This window comes from Pongo abelii, chromosome 8 (genome assembly GCF_028885655.2).
Source record: "Pongo abelii isolate AG06213 chromosome 8, NHGRI_mPonAbe1-v2.0_pri, whole genome shotgun sequence".
In the NCBI taxonomy this organism is placed as follows: domain Eukaryota; kingdom Metazoa; phylum Chordata; class Mammalia; order Primates; family Hominidae; genus Pongo; species Pongo abelii.
Genome location: NC_071993.2, coordinates 11,530,392 through 11,552,498, shown reverse-complemented (window position 1 = coordinate 11,552,498; position 22,107 = coordinate 11,530,392).

The window sequence follows — 22,107 nt, the reverse complement described above, 5'->3', positions numbered from 1 at the left end:
GTTGATGTGATGGATTATATTTAATTTTTTAAAATGTTAAACCAGCCTTGCATAGCCAGGATAAATCACACTTGGTTGTGTATAAATCTTTTTATACATAGTTGGATTTAATGTGCTAATATTTTGTTGAGGGTTTTTACAACTATGTTCATGACATATATTGTTATACAGTTTTCTTTTTTTGTAATATCTTTGTTTTTTGTTTGCTTGTATTAGGGTGGTGCTGGCCTCATAGAATGAGTTAGGAAATATTCTTTCTGCTTCTAGCTTCTGAAAGAGATTGTAGAGAATTTATACAATTTCTTCTGTAAATATTTGGGGGGATTCAAGAGTGAGCCCATCTGGGCCTTGTGCCTTTTATATTGATTGTTAATTATTGACTGAATTTTTAATAGATATAGGTCTATTCACAGTGTCTGTTTCTTCCTGTATCAATTTTGGCAAATTGTGTCTTTCAAGGAATTGGTTCATTTCGTCTAGATTACCAAATTTGTGGGCATAGAGTTGTTGCTACTATTCCTCGATTATGCTTTAAATGTCCATGGGATCTGTAGTGATGACACTTCTTTCATTTTGGATACTAGTAATTTGTGTTCTTCTTTCTTAGCTTAGTGGATTAACAATGTCATCGATCTTTTTTAAAAAAACAGCTTTGATTTTATTTTCTCTGTTGCTATTCTGATTTCATTGATTTCTGCTGTAATTTTTATTACTTGATTTCTTCTGCTTGTTTAGGATTTTAAAATTTACTCTTCTTGCTTCAGTTTCCTAGTGTGGATGCTTGGATGACTGATCGTGGAGCTTTCTTCTTTTGTAATATATGCATTCAATGCTATAAATTTCCCTGTAAGTGCTGCTTTCACTGCATTCTATAAATTATGATGTTATATTTTCATTTTATTTAATTTAAAATATTTTTCAATTTGTTCCTTGAAATTTTGAATTATTCCTGGAAATACTGAAATTTCTTCCTTTACTCATGTGTTATTTAGCAGTGTGTTGCTTAATCCCCGAGTATTTGGGTTTTTCTATATTTCTGTCATCAATTTACAGTGTAATCCCATTGTGGCTTAAGAACAGACATTGTATGATTTCTGTTATTTTAAATTTATTAAGGTGTGTTTTATGGCCCAGAATATGGTCTGTCTTGGTGAGTATTCCATGTAAGCTTGAGAAGAATGGATGGAGTGCTCTTGTTAGATGGAATAGTCCATAGCTGTCCATTATATCCAGTTAATTGGTGGTGGTGTTGAGCTCTACTGTGTTCTTAATGATTTTCTGCCTGCTGGATCTGTCAGTTTCTGAAAGAGAAGTGTTGAAGTCTCCAACTATTATAGTGAATTTCTCTATTTTTTTCTGCGGCTCTATCAGGTTTTGCCTCACATATTTTAATATTCTGCTGTTAGGCATATACATATGAAGGATTATTATATCTTCCTGAAGAACTTATTCCTTTATTATTATGTAATACCCTTTTTTATCCCTGATAACTTTCCTTGCTCTAAAGTCTGCTCTGTCTGAAATTAATAGAGCTACTCCCGCTTCCTTTTGATTAGTATTAACATGGTATAGCTTTCTCTATCCATTTACTTTTAATCAGATATATCTCTATATTTAAGGTAGATTTCCAAAGGAAAATAAATTGTTCTACCCAAAAGACACATGCAACTGTATGTTCACTGAAGCATTATTCACAAAAGCAAAGATGTGGAATCAACCTAGGTGCCCATCAACAGTGGATTGGATAAAGAATATGTGGTACATATACCCCATGGAATACTGTGCAGCCATAAAAAATAACAAAATCATGTCCTTTGCAGTAACATGGATGCAGCTGGAAGCCACTATCCGAAGTGGATTAACACAGAAACAGAAAACAAAATACTGTGTGTTTTCATTTATAAGTGGGAGCTAAACCTTGGGTACACATGGACATGAAGATGAGAACAATAAACACTTGGGACTACAAAAGGGGAGAGAGAGGGAGGGGGACAAGTGTTCAAAAACTACCTATTGGGTCCTCTGCTCACTATCTGAGTGACAGGTTCAGTCGTACTCTGAACCTCAGCATCATGCAATATACTCTTAAAACAAACGTGCATATGTACCCCCCAAATCTAAAATGAAAGTTGAAAAAAAATAAAGTGGGGTTCATGTAGACAACATATAGTTGGGTTTTGTTTTATCTGTTCTGATGGTCTTTATCTTTTAATTGGTGCATTTAGATCATTGATGTTCAAAGTGGTTGCAGATACAGTTGGATTAATATCAACCATATTTGTTAACTGTTTTCTATTTGTTGCTCTTGTTTTTTGTTACTATTTTTGTCTTCTACTCTTTTTCTGCCTTTTGTAGTTTTAATTGAGCATTTTCTATGATTTCATTTTCTTACTCAACTAACCTAAGTCCACTTCCAAACAACATTATTTGTTAGTGTGAGTCCCCTGTAATAACAAAAAATCCTAATTCCTCCCTCCTGTCCCTTGTGTCATTGCTGTCATTAATTTTTCTTACACGTAAATCTACATCAGTGTATATATACATGTACAAGCACACATGATAAAATCTGTTATTGATATTATTATTTTAGGCAAACTGTTATCTATTAGGTCACCTAAAAGTAAGAAAACTAAAAATTTGGCTGGTTGCGGTGGCTCATGCCTGTAATCCCAGCACTTTGAGGCCAAGGTGGGCAGATCACTTGAGGTCAGGAGTTTGAGACAAGCCTGGCCAACATGGTGAAACCCCGTCTCTACTAAAAATACAAAAAATTAGCTGGGCATGGTGATGCGCACCTGTAATCCCAGCTACTCAGGAAGCTGAGGCAGGAGAATTGTTTGAACCTGGGAGGCGGAGGTTGCAGTGAGCTGAGATCACACCATTGCATTCCAGCTTGGGCAGCAAGAGTGAAACTCCATCTCTAAGAAAAATAAGAGTTTTTATTTTACCCTTCAGATGTGGTAGCTTATGCCTGTAATCCCAACACTTTGGGAGGCTGAGGCGGGTGGATCATCTGAGGTCAGGAGTTCAAGACCAGCCTGGCCAACATGGTGAAACCCTGTCTCTACTAAAAATATTAAAAAATGAGCTAAGCATGATGGTGGGCGCTTGTAATCGCAGCTACTCAGGAGGCTGAGGCAGGAGAATAGCTTGAACCCGGGTGGCGGGGAGGTTGCAGTGAGCTGAGATTGTGCCATTGCACTCCAGCCTAAGCCACAAGAGTAAAAGTCCATCTCAAAAAAAAAAAAAGTTTTAATTTTACCATCACTTATTTCTTCTCCAGAGCTATTTCTTTCTTTACATAGTTCCTAGTTTCTGACCTATGTTGTTTTCCTTCTTTCTAAACAGCTGCTTTTAACATTTCTTGCAAGACAGGTCTACTGGCAACAAATTCCCTCAATTTTTGTTTGAGAAAATCTGTTTCTCCTTTTCAAGGATGATTTTGCAGAATACAGCATTTATTTGGGTTCAGTCTTAGCATGTCCATCTCTCTGCTGACATTGCACATCTGTTCCTAATACTGTCCACTTGATCCATTAGTGTCCTTAGCGTCCTTAGCATCTTTTTTTTTTTTTTTTTGAGACTTGGTCTTGCTCTCTTCCCCAGGCTGGAGTGCAATGGTGTGAGCCACAACCTCTGCCTCTGCCTCCTGGGTTCAAGTGATTCTCCTACTTCAGCCTCCCAAGTAGCTAGGATTATAGGCGCCTGCCACCATGCCCGGATAATTTTGCATTGTTATTATTATTATTTTTAGTGGAGATGGGATTTCACCATGTTGGCCAGGCTGGTCTTGAACTCCTGACCTCAAGTGATCCACCCACCTTGGCCTCCCAAAATGCTGGGATTACAGGTGTGAGCCACTGCGCCCAGCCCCTTAGCATCTTAATCATAATTGTTTTACATTCCTGGTCTCCTTAGCGCGTAGGTTTAAAATTTCTGGTCTGATAATTCCAACATTCCTGCCGTATCTGAGTCAGGTTCTGATACTTGCTCTGTCTCTTCAAACTGTAGTTTTGCTTACAGGCATGCCTTGTAATTTTTTCTTGATAGCTGGAAGTGATGTCCTAGGTATAAGGAACTGTGGTAAATAGGCCGTTAGGAATGTGGTAGGAGGTAGGGTGTGGTGGGAAGGGAAATGGGCTGTAGTCCTATGATTAAGTCTCAGGCTTTGAGTGAGCCTGTGCCCTTGGGCTGCGAGCTTCACAAGTCCTTCTGAGTTCCTCTCCCTTAGGTGAGACGGGATGGCTTAAGTGGGTTGGAGTTGGGTATTTCTCTTCCCTTAGCTTGGTTAGGCTGTGATAAAACCCCAGGAGGTTAGGCTTTGGTTAACTACAGATGTGCCTTGATTTACAATGGGGTTACATCCCGAGAAATCCATCAGAGAGGTGAGAATGCATTTAATACACCTAATCCACTGCATCATAGCCTAGCCTGCCTTAAACCTGCTCAGAACACTTGTATTCTCCTACAGTTGGGAAATCATCTCGCACAAAACCTGTTTTATAATAAAGTGTTGAATATCTCATGCAATTTGTTGAAAACTATACAGAAAGTGAAAAACAGAATGGTTGTATGGGTGCTGGAAGTACAGTTTCTGCTGAATGCATCCACATCAGCTTGAAAATTGTTAAGTGGGGCTGGGTGCGGTGGCTCACACCTGTAATCCCAGCACTTTGGGAGGCTGAGGCGGGTGGTCAAGAGTTCGAGACCAGCCTGGCCAACGTGGTGAAGTCCTGTCTCTAATAAAAACACAAAAAGTAGCCAGGCATGGTGGCGGGTGCCTGTAATCCCAGCTACTTGGGAGGCTGAGGCAGGAGAATTGCATGAACCCTGGAGGCAGAAGTTGCAGTAAGCCGAGATCACGCCACTGCACTTCAGCCTGGGTGACAGAGCAAGACTCTGTCACAAATAAACAAACAAAAAAACCCCAAAAAAACAATAAAAGAAAACTTGTTAAGTCAAACCATCTTAAGGTGGGGAGATCTGTAGTTTCTTCTGGGGGGCAGACTTTTAGTGAGAAGAACAGAATGCTCTGGCATTTTCTGGAATAGTTCCTTTCCCCCTTCTTCCTGCCAGAAGCAGGAAATAATTTTTCTCCAATATTTGCTGTGAGAACCTGGTTGAGCTCCTGGAGGTAAAGTCCACAGAAGTGTGGGGGCTCCCTATGGCTGGGTTCCCCTGGAGTTTTAATCTCAGGGTGGTCCACGCTGAGCTTGCAGCAGTTCGCCTGTGAGTTCAGGTTTCCACCTGGCGCTGGTTCCTGTGGAGTGTTATGTACATGGGTTTCTGCCCTTGTAAGTTGTGGCCCTGTGCCTACTAATGTCAGGCATTGTGCTAAATGCTTTATTTAGAACCCATTGAATTCCATATGGAAGGTGACAGTGGCCTCCTTTGATAATGCAGGAAATTAAGGCTCAGTGAACATACATGACCTTCCCAGAGCACAGAGCCAGTGGGAGTGGGGTTTGAAGCCAGGGCAGAGTGACGGTAAATCCCACATGTAGGTGCCTGCACTGCGCCACTCCCTCGGGAAAAGCGGCCCACAGTGGCATAGAGGGGAGCAGTGATTTTGTGAGAGATTTACCCAGCATGCACTTAGCCGAGTAGCTCCAAGGTTCTCTGGTCTCTGGCAAGTGTTTTGAGACAGATGGGGAAGGGGACTTAAAGCCCCTACCTTCAGAATGATTTCCCCTAAAGTGGAACTGAGGGACAGACAGAAGACCCGTCTGCTGGTTTGCATTTTTGGGCAGTTTCTCCTGAGCAGCACTTTGCCCTTGGCTCAAAGTCAGGAACACAAAGCTCTGGGGCAGAGAACAAAGATTTCATAGAAATCCACCCTGTGATCTTAGTGCGCTAAGTTCCCAGTGACTGTTAACTCTGCCTTTGTAACATTTCTATATTTTTCAACGAGCCTTCACAGTGATTGTTTTATGTAAGGCTCACAGCTGCTCTGTGAGCCAGGACAACTTATTGTCCTCATTTTCAGGGCAGAAAACTGAGGTTGAGAGGGTCAGTGACTTGTCCAAAATTACAAAGGGCGTTAGCAATGGAGAAAGGTGAGGATTTAAACCTCTGGACTTCTAGCTCCTTCTCCATGGCAAATGCCATCTACAGTCCTGGGGATCTCTGGTTTATCAGTTAGTGTTCAGGCTAAGCTGCTGTGATGAAAAGGCCTCAAAATACAGTGGCTCAAATGAGATAAGGTCTTGTTTCTTTCTCATGTGACATTCCAGGGATGAACAGGAAGCCAGGTTCCTTCTCTCTCCTTGCTGTGACATTCTCTAGGCTGTGGTCTTTGCCTGGTTTGAAGGTTATGTGTACTATCACGTTCAAGTTCCAGTCCACAGGGAGGAAGGAAGAGAGGAAGCTGAGGGCAAGCAATTTCCATTAAAAGCAAACGAACTAAAAAACATGATCTGGGCTGGGCATGGTGGCTCACGCCTGTAATCCCAGCACTTTGGGAGGCCGAGGCAGGTGGACCACGAGGTCAGGAGCTCAAGACCAGCCTGGCCAACATGGCGAAACCCCATCTCTACTAAACATACAAAATTAGCTGGGTGTGATGGCACATGCCTGTAATCCCAGCTACTCAGGAGGCTGAGGCAGGAGAATTGCTTGAACCCAGGAGGCAGATGTTGCAATGAGCCGAGATTGCACCGTTGCACTCCAGCCTAGGCGACAGAGTGAGACTGTGTCTCAAAAAAAAAAAAAAAAAAAAGAGAAAAACATGGTCTGGAAGTTGCACACATTCTTCTGCTTATATCCCACTGGCCAACACCTTATCACATAGTGGCATAGAATTGCAAGGGATGCGAGTTGCAAGGGAGTCCAGAAGTGTGCCCAGCTGAAACTTGATGGGAAGAGGTCCTTTTACTAAAAGGGGTAAGATGAGAATAGAGAATAGATCCTGTGTGATCATTAGCAGCCTCTGGCTCAGTTGATCCCCTTGGCCACCCAATTATCCAGGCAAATGTTTCTTCCCACACAGAGATCACACTCCCCACTCCCCGCTCTCCACAGGGCACAGCCCCAAGGGCCATCCAGTTACTCATCCAGCCTGGTGCCCAGGATTTCTGAGTGGTGTGCCATCCTTCCCATCAGGCTTCCCATGGTCTGGCAGCCTATAACTGAGTGGTGAGTTCCCTGCCCCCCTCAACCCATACTCAATCGATTTTCCCTGCTGGGGTTGGCACTGTATAGGCTGCCAGTCCAGAGGGAGTTCAGGGACACAGGCAGCTCTGCTCCATAAGATCATCTGTTAGGTCCTGTTTCTGAATTATCTGAGGCCATCATTTTCTCCCCTCTGAATCCTCCTTTTTCTCTATATCTGTTATAAGAGAATTCCAGTAATCACTGGTGGAGAAACGTCTTGGCAATCATGTTTGGAAATGGTTTGGGAGAATATATGAAATGCTTGTCCCATCTCAGGGAGGCAGCAGGAGGAGATGCACAGCCCAGGGGTAAATTCTGTAAGACACCGTCTCTCACCTCCTGTGGGACACTGGGGACTCACTCTTTGCCTCAGGTACTCCTCTAAATGGGGGCTGTGATAGCTCCTGCTCTTGAGACTGTCATGACGATTAAATGAGTGAGTACTCATAGCTGGCCATCTGTAATCCCAGCTACTCAGGAGGCTGAGGCAGGAGGGTTGCTTGAAGCTGGGAGGCAGAGGTTGCAGTGAGCTGAGATCATGCCACTGCACTCCAGCCTGGGCAACAGAGCGAGACTCGGTCTCAAAAAAAAAAAAAAAAAAAAAGAGTACTCATAACAGGTGTTTAGTAAATATTACCATTACTATTATTGGATTGCCTATCTCTGTGACCTAATAACCCTATTTGAGCTGCTTGCTAAATATTTGCTGTTTCAATGAGTACATACTTCACTCTAGCCTTTCCTTATGCACAACTGCGGGTTAAAACACTTGCAATAATACTTACAACTCTCTGTGGATGTTTTAGTCTGGGTCCCATCAGGAGACTGAAATCACATAATAGTTAGAACAAGGGAAGACATAAAGAACTATTATGCACTGATAGGAGAGTGAACACAAAGATGGAAAGAGAACGCTAACAGGTCTCCTAGGGCTGAAGGGAGAGTACCCAATGGATGGCAGGCTTGGAGAGGGGGCAGGCATGGAAGAAGTTGTGGTTGCAGATCACTGGGTGGCGCAGAAGTCCACTGCATTAACCTGGTTAGAGCTGGTTCATGTTACTGGGCAGCAGGAAGAGCCCTCCAGGACAAAAGTGAGCAGGAGCAATGGGGAGGCTTCAAGAGGGGTCAGGGCACTGCTGTCAGCATGAGTCCTGGAGCTCAACAGTGTCTGCATTGAGGGGCCTGGAGCCAAGGGGTCACCGGGTGGGGCCAGGCTCTGAGGCTCCCTTTTGCTAGGTCAGGGTGCCACTGGATCTCCCCCAGATGCTCAATACACATATACACCACTGACCAGCAATGCAACTGGAGCAGGGGGGAGAAAAGCAAAACCCAGCACACTGAAATGAGGATTAGAAGTCTACCTCTCTTTGCAATGTTCTCTCACCCTCTACTGATAAATTTTTTTTTTTTTTTTTTTTTTTTTTGAGACGGAGTCTCGCTCTGTTGGCTAGGCTGAAGTGCAGTGGTGCAATCTCGGCTCACTGCAAGCTCCACCTCCTGGGTTCACGCCATTCTCCTGCCTTAGCCTCCCGAGTAGCTGGGACTACAGGCACCCACCACTATGCTCGGCTAATTTTTTGTATTTTTGGTAGAGACAGGGTTTCACCCACGTTAACCAGGATGGTCTTGATCTCCTGACCTCGTGATCTGCCTGCCTCGGCCTCCCAAAGTGCTGGGATTACAGGCGTGAGCCACCACGCCTGGCCGACAAAATTTAACATTGCACTCACTCTAGAGGAGAAATGCTTCATCCATCCAATTCTTGCAGAGCAGGTACTGAAGGATGAATGTGAAGCTAACAGGCAATACATTGATAACTGGCATACTGGGTTAAAAAAAATTGCAGTATTTATCCACCAGATAGAATAATATGAAATAATTAAAAATTATGTTTTAGAAGACAATTTAATTTGTATTTCCCTGATGATTGGTGACGTTGAACCCATTGTCATATACCTGGTGGCCATTGTATATCTTCTTTGGAGAAATGTCTGTTCGGGTCCTTTCCCAATTTTTAAATCAAGTTATTTGGGTTTTTAATTTTTTAATTTTTGTTTTATTTCCATTGAGTTGGAGTTTCTCACGTATTTTAGATATCAACTCCTTCTCAGATGTATGGCTTGTGAATATTTTTTCCCATTCCATAGGTTACTTTTTCATTCTGTTATTTCCTTTGATTGTATTTTCTAGTTTGATGTAGGTTTTTTTTTTTGTTTTTTTTTTGTTTTTTTTTTTTGAGGCAGAGTCTTGCTCTGTTACTCAGGCTGGAGTGCAATGGTGCAATCTCAGCTCACTACAACCTCTGCCTCCTGGGCTCAAGTAATTCTCCTACCTCAGCCTCCCAAGTAGCTGGGATTACAGGCACCCACCACCATGCCTGACTAATTTTTGTATTTTTAATAGAGGTAGGGTTTTGCCATGTTGGCCAGGCTGGTCTTGAACTCCTGACCTCAAGTGATCCACCCGCCTTGGCCTCCCAAAGTACTGGGAATACAGGTGTGAGCCACTGTGCCTGGCCTGATGTAGTTCTACTTGTCAATTTTTTTTTTTTGCCTTTGTTGCCTGTCCTTTTGTTGTCTTATACAAGAAATTATTGCCAAGACCAGTGTCAAGAAGTTGTCCCCTTATCTTATCTTCTAGGAGTTCTATAGTTTCATATCTTACATTTAAATCTTTAATTGATTTTGAGTTGGTTTTGTGTATGTTGAAAGATAGGGATCCAATGTCATTCTTTTGCATGTGGATATCCAGTTTTCTCAAGTGTAGTTTTGAAGAGACTGTCCTTTCCCCATTGTGTACTCCTGGCACCCTGTTGAAGATCAGTTGACTGTGTATGCATGGGTTTATTTCTGGGCTATTTTATTTTAGTGGGTCAGTATGTCTGTCTGTATGCCACTGTCATGCTGTTTTGATTACTGTAGCTTTGTAATATATTTTGAAATCTGGAAGCGTGATGCCTCCAGCTTCATTTTTTTTTTTCTCAAGATAATTTTGGCTATCCTCAGTCTTCTGTGGTTTCATATACATTTTAGGGTTGTTTTTCTATTTCTGTAAAAAATGACATTGGGATCTTGATGGAGATTGCATTGAATCGGTAGATTGCTTTGGGTTGCATGGAAATTTTAACAATATTGTCTCCCTATCCATGAAAACCTAGAATTTGCGTCACATTACCTTGGTTGTCATGATGGTATCATTTTATAAAAAAGAGTAAAGCTCTTTGTTAAAAAAAAAATAGATTCCTGAATGTGTTCTCCTCTCTCCCTGCCTTTTACCTCCTTCTATTTTTTCTCTTGGTGAGAGAAAGGTCTCGAGGGATAGTCACTTTATGTATTAAGAACTGATGATTTTCACTCCTTTCTTGTCATCTGCCTCATCCCTTATCCAGGAAGAGTTAGGAGGAATGTGTGTAGTTACCTAAAATTGCAACCCATAAATACTAATTGGCCACCTTCCCTCTCCTTGCTCTCAAAATTCCCCAGGGAAAATGGGTTGGTCTCTCCTCACGCTCAGGAGAACTAGAAAGGATTTGTATCCTGGCTTAAGAAAAGGGCATGAGAAAATACAATTTCCTATATTTTATGCATTTTAGCATGCATCTATCTATGGTGAAAACAAGGGTCCCTGGTCTCCAGTGCTGGGGAACCAACATCTAAGGGGTTTATTTTCTGCTGGACTTTGCATGCACTGTGTTTACATGCACTGAGAATCTCTCTATGGTCTGCAGCATTTCTCAGCTTTTGCTTTAATTAGTTTGTTTTGTGGAACACAGTTTAGAAAATGCTGCTAGAGAAAGGTATGAAAGATGTTTATAAATAACCTTTTAAAAAATTTAAATATTAAAATGCTTGTGATCTTGTAGCATCTTTTCTTATATTGGTGATTGCCTTCTGTTATAAACAAAGTGTTTTCTCATGAAAACATCACTGCATACATGTACACAGGTATACACACATGCATACACACATGCATACGTATGACATGTGTATGACAAAGACTGGAAAATTCTACATCACAGCGGTAGCGGCTCTCTGAAATTATCTGCCGTTTATCCCATCTGTGTGATTTGCATTTGTCTCCATTTCTATGAGTCTTTGTTTCTTTTGTATTAAGACAAAAATAACCGTGAAGTGCCTTTTATTATTATTATTATTATTGCTGTTATGATGATGGTGGCATTTAAAATCATCTGCCAAGTGCCTCTCTGCAGGAGAGCTGGGCACATCACCTCCCCACCCATCAAGGTGACTGCACAGGGGTTGTCACCAACGTCAAGTTTCTTGATGAGGCAGCAATGACGGAAATGTCAGCCGGGGAGGGTTCCCTGACCCGCTAATGGGCAGAGCCTACTTCCTCTTCCGGGCACTCTCACGTTTTCTCAGCGGGTAAGGCCCTGACCCTCTTCTGACAATTATTACTTCGTGTCAAAAGGTTGCTGTGCTGAGCTGCCCAACTCTGACAACAGAAGACAGAGCGGCCCCTGTCAATCTCTGGGCCATGAGGCTCTGGCAGGGGGTTAAAGGTTCTGGAGTTTTCTGTGGAAAGACATAACGTCCTCTTTCCCGTACTCCCTGGCAGCAGCCTCCCACGAGAGACCTCACCAGCCCGCAGCGTCACTGTGTGCTGGAGCCACGGCCTTCGATGCTGGCACTGTCTTGGTGCCTGGCTCTGCATCATGACAGTGTGACAAGGAAGACAGGCTGCCTGCTGACCATCTTTGGGACAGAGAAGTTTACTATCCTGGGATTTGTTCCAAAAGGAATTGGAAATGGCTTCTTGCTCCCTGTCATGAAAAATGACCTATATAAAATCCAGGCTTTCTGCAGGTGTAGAAAGGGAGGAACAAAGACCGAGACAGGAGGGTTGGTTGAGGACAGGAATTTGAGACCAGCCTGGGCAACATAGCAAGAACTCATCTGTATAAAAAATTTAAAAACAAGGCCAGGTGCGTTGGCTCACATCTGTAATCTCAGCACTCTGGGAGGCTGAGGTGGGCAGATTGCTTGAGGACGGGAGTTCAAGACTAGCCTAGGTAAGATAGCAAAAACCAATCTCTACAAAATATTTAAAACATAGGTCAGCCACGGTGGCTCACACCTGTAATCCCAGCACTCTGAGAGGTTTAGGTGGGCAGATTGCTTGAGGAGAGGAGTTTGAGACCAGTCTGGGCAACATAGCAAGATCCTATCTCTACAAAACATGTAGAAATTAGTTGGAGTGCCTGTAGTCCCAGCTACTCCAGAGGCTAAGCTGGGAGGATCATTTGAACCCAGGAGTTTGAGGCTTCAGTAAGCTATGATCATGCCACTGTACTCCAGCCCAGGTGACAGAACAAGACCCTGTCTCTAAAATAATAAAAATAAAAATAAATAAAGGGAGGGCCAAGGGCCATCCTTTGACCCCTACACTGCATCCCTCTCATGTAGTTCATGATGCACCCATGGCATGGTTCCTGTTGCACCTGCCCTTCTTGGAAGGGTTGCTTCATCTGTGAGGAAAGTAGAGGGTCCTCGAGTTAGGCCAAGGGTGGCTGAGGGCAGTGGGTCTCCAGAAAGAGGTCACTAAAGTGAGAGGGACCAGCCTGGCTCCAAGAAGCAGCTCCTCTGGGAGAAGCTGGTAGAACTTCCAGGTCCAAGCTCAAAAGCACCAGTGACATTCAATTCCACCCTGTCACTTCTCCTGCTCCACTCTGTGTGCACAGCAGCGTGGCCCAGAGGAAGTGCAGTGGCTTCCTGGCAATGCTGAGACCCTCTCTCTGTGTGTGAACCCATTTACATGATGAGTGGAGTGAAGGTGGCTGATCACAGCAAAGGCTAATATGACTGGAAGGCTCACTGTGTGCCCAAAAGATGCTTTTCACATGGATTATTCCATTTCTATCATTCCTTTAGCCCGTGCTTGGACACCTGCTGTGTGCTGGCACCATTCTAGGTGCTGCAATATGGCAGTGGATAAAAAAGACCAAGACTCGTGGAGAAACAAAACATGGTCTATCCATGCAATGGGATATTATTCAGCCTTAAAAAGGAAGGAAATTCTACCCATGCTACAACATAGATGCACCTTGAAGACATTACGCTAAGTGAAATAAGCCAGACATAAAAGGATAAACACGGTATAATTCTACTTACGTGAGTCCCCTAGAGTAGTCAAACATCTTAGAAAGTAGAATAGTGGGTGCTGAGGGCTGGAAGGAGAGGGGATGAGGAGTTGTTTATTGGGTGCAAGAGTTTCGGTTTGAGAAGATGAAACAGTTCTGGAGGTGGGTGGCAATGATGGTTGTATAACAAGGTGAATATGCTTCATGCCCCTTGTATTAGTCTGTTCTTATGCTGCTAATAAAGACATATCCAAGACTGGGTAATTTATAAAGGAAAGAGGTTTAATGGACTCACAGTTCCACATGACTGGGGAGGCCTCACAATCATGGTGGAAGATGAAGGAAGAGCAAAGGGATGTTTTACACGGCCGCAGGCAAGAGGGCGTGTGCAGGGGAACTTCCATTTATAAAACCGTCAGATCTCGTGGGACTTAATACCACGAGAACAGTACAGGGGAAACCTCCCCCATGATTTGATTATCTCCACCTGGCCCTGCCCTTGACACATGGGGATTATCAGAATTCAAGGTGAGATGTGAGTAGGGACTCAGCCAAACTATACCACCACTGAGCTATATGCTTAAAACTGGTTCTGATGGTAAATTCTATGTGTAATGTGGTGTAATTTTTAAAGAGACAACATATGTCCTCTAAGGGTCCGTGCTGCTGTGGGGATGTCTCTAGTCTAGTGGCTTACGCTTAATTTGGAAGTTGGAGTGGGTGATAAAATGCCTGCAAACCCCAGTGATGGCCAAGGATCCTGGCCCAGAGGGAGAAACACACCCCAGTCCGCCCTGGGAGGGCTTTTGCACCAGGCCTGCTGGCTCTTCATGGAGTGTCCCCACCCCACACAGCCCATGCCCCCCAATCCCTTTGTCTCTTTCCAGGGTGGCATCATCTGACCATTGATTCTTGACCTTGACCACACACTTAACTGAAGAGCTTTAAAAATTACTGACATTTGGGTCCCATCCCCTGAGGTTCTGATGTCATGATTTGAGTGCCACTTGGGTTATAGGGGTTTTAAAAGCCCCCAGGACCTCATAATGTGCAGTCAGGGCCGAGATCATGGCCTCCCCAAGGCCAGCTGCCTTTGCCACAGCACAGTACCTAGGAGCCCTGATACTTAAAAGGGCTCACAGAAATATTTTAATCTTCATTTTTTTTAAATCAGAAGAAAAGAATGAACTCTTAGGTTGAAGAAAATGTCATAGCTAATATTTATACATTTGTCTTAGGCTGGGTGCAGTGGCTCATGCCTGTAATCCCAGTAATTTGGGAGGCCAGGGTGGGTGGATCACTTGAGGTCGGGAGTTTGAGACCAGCCTGGCCAACATGGCGAAACCCTGTCACTACCAAAAATACAAAAATTAGCCTGGTATGGCTGCAGGTGTCTGTAATCCCAGCTACTTGGGAGGCTGAGGCAGGAGACTTGCTTGAACCTGGGAGGTAGTACACTCCAGCCTGGGCAAGAGAGTGAGACTCTATCTCAAAAATAATAATAATATGTATACATTTGTCTTTATACCAACACAGTCATGAAATATTTTCATCCTTTTTGGAGGAAGGGCTCATGAAGGTCATGGGGCGGCCACTGTTTGCCATGACCCTGCTGTCCCCAGTGCTCCATTCAGAGCTTTGCAGCCACTAGGCACAGAATGAGTGAAAGGACACACAGAATTAAATAGTACTAAGGACAATGAAACCCTTCAGGGTGGAGGGAGATGCTGGCATGAAGTCTCCTGGAGCGAACCCTGCTAGCGCATCTGGAGAGGTGAGGCTGTGAAGAATAAGGAGTGAAGGTAAGATTGAGGAGAGAGCTACCTAAGCATGATACACAGGGTGTCTCACAGGGGATCCAGGAGTGTCTCTCTGTATCTCTGTCATTCTCTGTCCCTCTTCTCTGTCTCTCTCTCAATGTGAACTGCAAACTTTGTTCAGTTTGAAGCAGAAGAATTTAGGATGAATGTTAGGGAAGACTCCCAGATCCTACAAATTATCCAACGCAAGAAAAGATTAACAGCCTGGGCAGCATAGTGTGATCCCGTATCTACAGAAAATGAAAAAACAGCCAGGCATAGTGGTGCCACCTGTAGTCCCAGCTACTGGGGAGGCTGAGGTAGGAGGATCGCTTGAGCCTGGGAGATTGAGGCTGCAGCGAGCTATGTTTGCACCACTGCACTCCAGACCCTGTCTCCAAAAAATAAGAAAAGGAAAGGCTTATTTCCCAGCAAGCCTGGGTCTAGGTGAGTCAGGTCAGGAGTCCAGGTGCACAATCTTAGGAGACCCCCAGACTAGCTTGAGTCTTGCATAGCCCCTCATGTTTGTACCTGGGACACCTCACTGGCCTGCCCTTGTCACTGGCCTGCCCTGGTCCGGTGATGTTTTCTGGGGTCCCCTGAGTGTGCCTTGGTGTGGATGAAGGGTCTGGATGTGATAACTCAGTAAGCTGTGTTCCTATGGACAATGGCAGCCTTCCTGAGAACACTGGAGAGGATCTCGGCCTTTGGCTCGTTTAAAAATAATTGGAGTAAACCAGCAAGCTGACGATAAACAGTCTCCTGGGACTCCAGCGGGAGCAACCTCAGCTGGCTGTTCTGAGCCTGGATTTCCACGGCGCTCAGTAGGGAGGAATGCTTTAAGAATTCTGCAGTCAGAGCCTCCTGGGAGGCCTGGCTCGGGTGGCATCTGCCTCTTTGCAGTGGCTCGGGTGCCCCAGCTGAGATGCCTGGTAGGATGTGCTGTGGGAGGTAAGCCTGCCTATGTCACTTGCTCTGGCAAGAAGCACAAAGCCCGTTGTATTTATACGTTAGGAATCAAGGCGGCTGTCGTGTGTTTTCACGGCACGTGTACCAGCGTCTGTCACAGTCAGGTCTGTTCCCTGGAGGGTGGGGCGAGGGCAAGACTCCCTGGTACCAGTGGGGAAACTGAGCCTCAGGGCCATGAGAGACTGGGTGTGGGGGTCTCTGGAGTGGCGGGGCTGGCACCTGGGGGAGTGCTGGCGTTCTCAGGAGCCTGTGATGGAGCAGGGGCCGGCATTAGCATGTGACCTGGGGCTGCGCAGTAGTTAGCGTTATCAGGTGCTGACTCGTGTTTCATGCTGCATCCTTGCTGGGAACCTCCTCCTGCTCTCAACCCCACCAAGCCCTGGGAGTGATTGACCCATTATTGAAGATCAGTGCTGGGCCACGCATCAGCCGGTTCCAACGAGCCTCTTCCCCAGCAGCCACTTCCTTTAGTCAGTAAACACCTGAACCCCAATTGTCTGCCCTAGTGTTAAAGAAAAAAACGAGTCAGTGACATTTGGTAAAGCACAGGAAGGAAGCCATCATTCAGGATGTGGTGACAGACATGGAGACTGCTGCAGTGGGGTCGTGCCATGGGACAGAGAGATCGGGCTCACCTCTGAATGCAGCCTGGGCCAGTGGCGTTTATAGTCACAGAGCAGCGTAAGGGGAGTGGGCGTTGGTGGACGGAGAATTACTAAGAGGAACATCAGAGGGAAGGGGGATTCTGGCCAAACCCACCTAGCAGGATTCTTTTTTTAATTTGATTTTTGTGGGTACTTAGTAGGTGTACCCACAAGATTTATGGGGTACATGAGATGTTTTGATACAGGCATGCAATGCATAATAATTACATCGAGAACAATACGGTATCTATACCTTCAAGCATTTATCCTTTGTGTTATAAACAATCCAGTGATGCTTTATTTTTAAATGTACAATTATTATTGACTATAGTCGCCCTGTTGTGCTATTAAATACTAGACCTTATTCATTCTACTATTTTTTTGTAGCTATTAACCACCTCATCTCACCATGCACCCTCTTATTACCCTTTCCAGCCTGTGGTAACCATCCTTCTACTCTCTATCTCCTTGAATTCAACTGTTTTGACTTTTAGATCCCACAAATAAGTGAGCACATGTAATGTTTGTCTTTCTGTGCTTGGCTTAATTCACTTAATATGATGACCTCCAGTTCCACACACCTTGTGGCAAACAACAGGATCTCATTCTTTTTCATGGCTGAATAGTACTCCATTATGTATAGGTACCACAGTTTCTCCATCTGTTCATCTGCTGATGGACACTTAGCTCTTGCAGGGCTCTTACCAAAAGCAGGCCAGGGTGATCACACATCACCTAGGGGGTGGTGGAGGATGAGGAAGGACCCTGATCAGATCTCGAGGGTGATCAGATGTCCGGGGTGGGGGGTTCTTTCTGAAACTGGATTTTATAAGGAGGTGCACAGATGAGCCTCGGAGAAGTTTCAGGAGCCTGATTACAGTTTAGCCAAGCAAAGAATCTTTGTCATCACTATGTTCCCAAGTCGAATATACATTTTGGAGGGAGGGTGTCTGTTCCTTTAACATCCTGTAAAGCAACCTGAGACCCCATTTACACTCAGCTGGAGAGAGAGCACAGCCCCTCCCCAGGCATTCTGAGGTGCTTTCCTCTAGAATAACAGGGGGTCCGCTCCCCACCCTTCCACGATCCACGCTGCAGCCTCCTTTTCTGAGGCTCCTCCTGCCTCAGTTCCTGTGTGGCCAGAGCCCTGGGATGTGGCCCACTTCTTCGTCCCCTGAAGCACACCGGCCCAGGGCCTCTTCCTGCTGACTTCAGAGGCGGATTCATTGCCGTGCTGATGGTGACAACTGGAAATGCAGCCGTCCATGTCCTCAGGAGCCCCTCTTCTTGGGGGTGCTGTCCTGATTCCTTTTCTTCATTCCAGCACCCTGCCTCCCAGTCCTCCAGGGAAAGATCCAAGTCTTGCTGCTTGAATTGCAGTTCTTTACACGGAGCCTTTCAATCCTGCTTTGACTGAATCCCTTTTATCTGGGTGAGGCCTTTGCGGGGAGGGGCAGGCAAGTCTTTTAAACCCAAAAGACCCAAGAAAGCCTATCAAAAGCCCAAGAAAGCCCATTTTTCCCCACAACAAAAGATCACCCACCCTGAAGCTCAATTTTGTCACTTCCCATGAGAGCCCACAGTTGGGCTTTGTTTGAAAGGCAGTTCGTTTTCCCTTCTGCACAGCAGTCACTGGGAACTGCCTGTGGACTCAGCCTGGAGACAGGCACCGGGGACCCAGGGAGGGACGTGGGTGGGTATCGCGCATCAGTTGCCTTTCTGGGTTTTGTGGTGCCCTGTGGCTGGGCGGAGCTGTCCTTTTCTGGGGAGCAGAGGCCATCCCTGCTGAGGGTTTAACCTCGTTGCTGCCTGTGGACTGGTTCTTTGACCGTGAAGTTCTGCATTGAGTTCAGCTTTGGTTGCCGGCCTGACTGCCACATCTGGGTGGGGAAGTTTTCTAGAGTCATTTAATGGCTTTCTCTTTGTTCCAGATGGGGGCCACATCTGGTTTAGATAACCGAGACCCCCAGGGAGACCGTCATGGGATCTCTACAAAGATCAGGGTCGTCGTCCTCCTCCCATGTTCTGGCTGAAGTCTCAGGGAGGGGCAGAGCCTCAGGAACGCTGAGTGATTCTAAGAGAGGACAGGCTGGGAGACTGGCCTCCTGCAGGGTGTTGGTCACATGTGCACACATGCACGCATGTGCGTGCGCACACAGTCACACATATATGACTATGCACACACATACACATACATGTACAAGAAAACACAAATGCTTGTGCACACATGCACAGATGCCAGTATGCACACATGGACACATACATGCACACTTACATACCTGTATGATCCCTATATGCACAAGCAAGTGCATACACACCAGGTACATGTGCACCCACAGATACACATACACACACACAGACAAATATAGATGTGTGCATGTGTGCACCAGGTACGCACACATAAACACACCCTGAAGCCAGCTCTGCCACAGCCACTGTCACGCACTGTCGTGCCCAGGGTCCGTTTGCTGACCATTGCAGCTTCTGAAACAGCAGTTCCTGAAGTGTCTTCTCCCCAGGTGAGTGGGTGTTCATGCAAATGGCTGTAAGGAAGTACGGGTGCCCGAGCAGGTTTTTATGGGATGGGAAGAAGATGAGGTCTGAAGAGGTCAGGGAAATGGACAGATTTGACCTGGGTCTTAGGTAGGATTGGAATAAACAGAAGAAGCGTGAGGCTTTTAAGATAAAGGGGGCCGTGGAAGTGATGGTTGATGAGGAAGTTCGTAACTCAGGTGAGAGCAGGCTGGCCGGGCTGGGGTGGAAGATGCATAGGAGGACAGTCCAGACATCAGACTAGGTGGGTAAGGTGGGGCCAGACCAAAGGGGGCCTAAAGGTTTGGGTGATGGGATGGACTTTAGGAGCCACTGATCTTTCTTGGAAAGAGAAGGAAGAAAAGGAATGCCTCCTGCCATGCTCTTACTGTTTGTTAGTTTCTAAGCTGGATGCTTTAGTAGGCATTTATGAAAATGGCTACAACAGAGTGTGTGTGCCCAGAGAGGACTTTATAGGATGGGAGAAAAGAGGATTTGTTTCATCTTTCCCACAGTCCTGTAAGGTGAGATATTATTACTCCTATTTTTACACATGAGGTGACTGAGGCTGAGAAAGGTGATGTAACTGGCCAGGGTTACGTAAGTTGTCATGGATTCAGCCAGTTTTCAAACTCAGCTCTCCCAGTTCTGAAGCTCGTGCATGTTCTTTCCCTCCCGAGGAGAGAAACAGAGCTAAAATTTAATTTAGAGAAAGGTTAATCTAGCTGCAGCAAGGACACAGACAGCTTGGAGGCTGGGGTCAGGGGACCTGCTCTTGAAATAAACAAGAGTGAGATGAATGTGCAAGAGAGGCCTGGAGCATCTTGTCACACCAGAAAAGCAAGGAGCCTACCAAAGTGGACGCTGGAGCCGAAATAGTTCCTACTGGCCAAAGATGAGGTGATTCAAGCACCAGTGAGGACTGTAGCTGCAAGGGATTGGTTACAATGGATTAAAATGCATCAGATATGTTGAAATTCAAACCTTGATAATGGCACTAAAAATGATACCCACATCGACCACTTTTGGAAGATGCTGGGAAAACCATTCAGTATTTGGGGAACTGGTATAAGAAGAGAAAGAATCAAACATTCCTTCTGCTTTTTCCATTATGGAATAAATATTCCGTATCTCCAAGTGTCTGTGTTTTAGAAGCACTCTAGCTAATAAATGAGGAAGGAATTGTAGGGTTAGATCCACACCATTTGACAACCTCGAATGAATGGATGGATCTGGGCGATGATCATTGATGTCTACTGATAACACAAGAGCTGATCAAATACTATGCACCACCCAGTGGAAGGAACATCACCACCTTTGAAGTTCCTTGACAAAAAGAATCATGCCTCAATCAGATGAAGTCTCTGGGGTTACACATCAACTTACCAGAAATTCAAGGGACCAAGGAACATGTTAAATGACATCTTGGGGATGACATCAGCAAAGGCCAGACTACAGGATCATTGACTGGATACTTGATAATATTCAGAAATGGATATCATTTTTATTTATTTTTGAGACAGAGTCTCCCTCTGTTGCCCAGGCTGGAGTGCAGTGGCATGATCTCAGCTTACTTCAACCTCCACTTCCCGGGCTCAAGTGATTCTCCTGCCTCAGCCTCCCGAGTAGCTGGGACTATAGGCATGCACCACCATGCCCAGCTAATTTTTGTATTTTTAGTAGACACAGGGTTTCACCATGTTGGCCAGGCTGGTCTCGAACTCTTGACCTCAAGTGATCCGCCTGCCTCGGCCTTGCAAAGTGTTGGGATTACAGGCGTGAGCCACTGCACCCAGCGAGAGATGGATATCATTTTTAAAGGGATGATAATGGTATTGTGGATATGTATTAAGAAAACTCTGATCTTTTTCCAGATGCATTTATAAATATTTATGGATGAAACGATATGGTATCTGGGGTAGAGGTTGGGGAAATGAAAGGGAGATATGGATGAAACAAGGGTGGCCATGAGTTGAAAATTGTTGACTTCAGGTGATAGAAGTTCATTGGGTTCTTTTTTCTATTTCTGTGTATGTTTTAACAAGTGCATCAAGTGGAGAGATAACGTTGCTGCAGTGAGGCTGGAAAAGTAGTGCATGAGGAAGCATTTCTAGAAGGGAAAGATTAATGAAGCAGAGCTGGATCCAGGGCATGAAGTCGAGGATGAGGCACCGTTGAGTCCAAGCCCTTGACATCCGCCCATCAGGGCTCTGCCAGGAGTGTGGCCTGGCATGACTCAGGTTCCCACGGAGCTAGGCCCTGACTGCAGACAAGCTCCTCTGCCTTTGGGGAGCTGAGAAATGTTCTCAGCCCAGCTGGGAAGATTGCCTGCCAACTCTTAATGATCTGTTCAATATTCCCAGCTCCAATGTCATCCACTCTGTGAATCCTCCCAGATCCCTCCCGGGCAGAGGCAGTCATTCCTTCCTCTGGACTCCCCAGGCACTTGGCTTAGGCCTCCTGTTCCATGCAGTCTGACTTACATTTCAGTGGGTTGTGTTTAGCCCCTTGTCCCCGGTGCTGAGTGTGCCCCCAGGGCAGGGTCTATGCAGGAGCTGAGAGTCCTCCACACAGGAGGCCTGTGGATTACGACCGTCTTTCCCCTGGCAGGTGAGGACAGCCAGGGACAGACACTGTGGAGAGCCTGCCCCGATGAGGTCTGAAGCTTGCCCGCATCCCACATGGTCAGGGAGAGGCTCAGCCAGAATTGAGAGCCTTAGCTGTTTCTATGGTCCCCTGCGCTGTGGCTTCTGACTCCCTTTCTCAAAGTCAAGTGCATTGAGTACCTTGGATCAAAATGATCCCAAAGGCCCTTCCCATCGGGGCATTTTCTGGGTCCCTCACATGCTACTCTGGGGTCTCAGAAGATGAGCGCCTCTGTGCTGGCTGCTGGCAGGGGCCAAGCTCGGAT